Source organism: Trichosurus vulpecula, chromosome 2, assembly GCF_011100635.1.
Source record: "Trichosurus vulpecula isolate mTriVul1 chromosome 2, mTriVul1.pri, whole genome shotgun sequence".
Lineage (NCBI taxonomy): Eukaryota > Metazoa > Chordata > Mammalia > Diprotodontia > Phalangeridae > Trichosurus > Trichosurus vulpecula.
Window position 1 is genome coordinate 77,447,315 of NC_050574.1, and position 4,227 is coordinate 77,451,541.

The window sequence follows — 4,227 nt, forward strand, 5'->3', positions numbered from 1 at the left end:
TTCTAAATGTCTCTGAATTCTCCATATTCTTAATTTCTTATGGCATAACATTCCATTATATTCATATAACTCAATTTGTTCAGCTGTTCTCTAATTGAAGGGCATGCACTTTGTTTCTAGTTCTTTGCTACCACATACAAAAAAGTGCCAACTACAAATATTTTGTCATGTATAAACCCTTCCCCTCTATTTTTGACCTCCTTGGAATATAGACCTAGTAACAGTATTACCAGTGCATAGAGTATGTATACTTTTTTTAAAAACCTTTTCTGGTTCAATTCCTATTTGTTTTTCAGCACAGTTGGACCAGTTCACAGCTCCACAGGTACCTTAGTGTGCTTGTCTTCCTACAGTCCCTCCAACACATACTGTTTTCATCTTTTGTATTTTTGTGCTAGTCTAATGAGTATGAGATAGAAACCTCAGATTTATTTTAATTTTCATTTCCCTTATTAGTGATTTGGAACATTTTTTCATATGGTTGTTGATAATTTGCATTTCTTTTTTTTAAATAACAAACATTTATGTGTTTGTTTATTTGTTTATTTATCAAGGCAATTGGACTTAAGTGACTTGCCCAGGGTCACACAGCTAGTAGGTGTCAAGTGTCTGAAACCAAATTTGAACTCAGGTCATCCTGATTCCAGGGTTGGTGCTCCATCTGCTGTGCCACCTAGCTGCCCCCATAATAAGTATTTATTAAGTACTTACTATGTGCCAGGCACTTTGCTAAGCGCTTTACAAATATTTCATTTGATCTTCATAATGACTCTGTAAGGTAGGGGCTATTCTTATCCTCATTTTACAGATGTGGAAACTGATGCAGACAGAGATTAAATGATTTGCCCAGGTCACAGAGCCAGTAAGTGTCTGAGGCCAGATTTGACCTAAGGTCTTCTAGATTCCAGGTCCAGGGCTCTCCCCGCTGTGCCAACTAGTTGTCTCTATTGGCAGCTTTATAAATAAATAAAAGCTGCCTTTTTATACACTTTGCCCTGAGAGAATGGTTCTTATTCCTATATATTTGTATCAATTCTCTTTATGTCTTGGATACAGAGCTTTTTAAAATCATAGATATTATTTGATTCACATATCTCACCCTATCAGCAGTTTTTCTTCTTATTCTACTTGTACTGATTTTGTATAGTCTTTTTTTGTCTATTCTTTCTTTTATCATCACCTCTGTTCTTTGTTAGGTTAAGAATGCTTAACCTAGCCATGATAGTACAAGGTATCTTCTTTCATTTTCCTCTAATTTTAAGAAATGATTTGACCTTCTACATTTAGGTCACATACCTATTTGCAGCTTACCGTGGGATATTGTATAAAATGTTGGTCTAACCCCCGTATTTCTGCCACACTGCTTTCTAGTTTTTCTATTATTTCTTGTTTAATAGAGTCCTTATTTAAATAGTTTGTGTCCTTGCCAACTGCCTCATGTTACAGAGAAGGAAAGTAAGTCTCAGAAAGGTTGCATGAAAGCATAAATGGGAAAACTTTTTGTAATCCATAGAATTCACTACAGAATGTTATTTACTTACTTCATTATCAATTTTCAGCACTGTAAGATGAGAGAATCAGACCAAAATGATCTCCAAAGTCTCTTCCAGTTCTAAATCTGTGGTCTCCTGTACTGATTGTGCTCTGGCTCACTTGCCCAAAGCCAGGAAGGCTACATTTCCCCTTCAGGGTTTTAGGGACTTGGGGGGGAGGTGGAAAGAAATCTCTTCATTCTGCTGTCACTGGCTTAGGCCCCTGCCTTCTATGTTCCCCTCTCCCCACTGTTAGGTGCCAATATCCCAGTTCCATTTAATCACTTAACATCACTCAGTTTTTACAAAGGGACATTTACTTCAAAGATGTAACAAGAACAAAGTATGACTTTTCTCCCAGAGCCTCAGAAGGCCTACTCTAGGTTACCCTACCTCATTCTCTGGTGAGGATGAGTTCATTCATAACATGGTTTCTACAAAATATTTGTCCCATGAAGTTCATGCCTAAAGGCACCCTGATTTCCATCTCAGGCCAGGGTCCCACTGGTCTGGGTCCTGAATGTCAGTCCTAAAGGCTATTTCTTACTCTTTTGGGTGCCAATGCTGTACTGGCTATAAACTCAGACCCTAGAATTCCAGGATGCACTTGAAGGCTCCATCCTTTCCTCAAAAATGCAAGAGAGCAAAAGCAGATTCCAAGGAGCAAAGGTTTTTCACAGGGTTACATGGCCCCAGAAGGGAGAAGAGCTCAGGCCCCTATTAAAAGCATTGTCTCTCACTGGGCACCTCAAACAAAGGAACCAATGAGATTCCCCCACGAAGGACCCTGCCAAAGATGACTCAGCCTTTTTGAAGACATTTACAGCTCCAGCTGCATAACCAATTGAAAAAGGTATCTCCATACATAATTTGCAGACTGGAAACAATGTCCATGTATGCTCCAGTCTTGCCAAGGTCCTTCTACCCCACATCATCACAACTGTTCAGAAGCGGGATTCCCCAGTCTGTCCAAAGGGAGAAACCAGAAAGAAGAGATGTCGTCCTAGGCACTCTGCGTGTAAGTGCTTACAGCTCATTTTTATTATGTGTATTTCCCCCATTGATGATTATTAAAATCTCTCCTTCTATAACTATAAAATGGAGAGTGGCTGTGGTCTAAGAATTCACCGCAGTCCCAGCCACAGTCCATCACCAGCCCACTCACAAAGTCTTTTCTAGCTTATTATTTATTGTTATTATTTTTCCATGAGAGACAGGCTGCCATCGATCCTGGGTGCCATAGATCCAGGAAATTGGGGGTTCATAGGGCAGGAATTAGGTAGGTACTGCCCCTCTCAGCCTCAACATCCTGTGATTTAGGGAATCTGAGATTATAGGAAAGGGGAAAAGACTAGGGTATCAGTTGTGAGTTGTCGATAGGACTTTAGCTCTCCAAGGGAAGGAGAGTTAAAGATTCAGGCTGAGGGGGGCTGTCCCCAGTGGAGCCAGTGCTGGCTAGGGGTGAGTAGAGGGGACTGGTGGGTGCCTGAGGCTGGTGCTGAAGTTGGATTGATAACCTTCTCCTAGGGTAGGGGCAGAACTGCCAAGTAGTGTTTATCTGCCTTAGTCTAGGCTAATGGCCTGGGGGCAGATAAGGTTTAAAGTCCCACTGTGTGTGTGTGTGTGTGTGTGTGTGTGTGTGTGTGTGTGTGTGTGTGTGTTGGGGTTTGTGGTGGGAAGATGTCAGGGTAGATATCCAGGGCTGGAAGAAGTAATGGATATGGGAGTCTCCCAAAGGCTGGGGGTGTTTAGGGAAGGGAGGATTGTGCAAACCTGTGGTGAGAATATTGATTGGGATTGAGAGGCAGGAGCCGAGGGCTGGAGGGGAGAAGTAAAAGTGAAGCTGAGGAGTGTATATCAAAGGAAGAGGACTAGGGGCATTGCAGGACAAGGGGGTGGGGGTGGCGGGGTTGATGGGAAAAGAGTAAGGGAACTGAGTTCTAGGTGGAAGAGGATTGGAGGGAATGGGGGAGTCAAGGGGCTCAGAGTTGGGCAGCATCAAGGCAAACAGAAGCTCTGTATGTGGGATTTTCCTCTGTTAGTTCCCACAGGAGTCAAAGAGCCCCTGGCCCCAGTAATAAGAGAAATAGGGTCTTTGAGGGCAAGGGGAAGTGTTTTATCCTGGCCTAGTGGGTGCTCTTTATAATCACTCACTAATTATTTTTTTATTTGATAGGATGTATTGAAAAAAGAGGAGTAAAATTTAGGCTTGGAATTAGCAGGGGCCCTTCAACCCAAGCTGGAACCCCACTTCTGACACCTACCAGTGGTGTCACTTGCAAATAACTTCTTCTCTCTCAATTTCAGTTTTCTCCTATGTTAGGCGGGGAAAATAATACTTTCCCCACCTACCTCTCAGGATTGTTGAGAGACAAAGGGCTTTGTACAGCTGAAGGCTATTTAGAATTGGGAGCTATGGTGATAATGGAAATGATGATACACAGGGAAGGAGGATGGTGGTGGCTGTCAAGAAGGAGACTGAGTGGCACAAAATCAGCAAAAGACAATTGATCATCTCTTGATTCTATAACTGTATACCATGTCAGGAGCTCAAAGGAGGGAAACATATTGGAAGTTTGGGAGGGAGGAAGGGAGGATATTTGGGAAAGCTTCCTAGAGGAGGATGAAGGACTCCAGCTGGGTCTTGGAGGATGGACAGGATTTGTGTTAGGTGAGCAGAGGTAGGGCAGGCAGG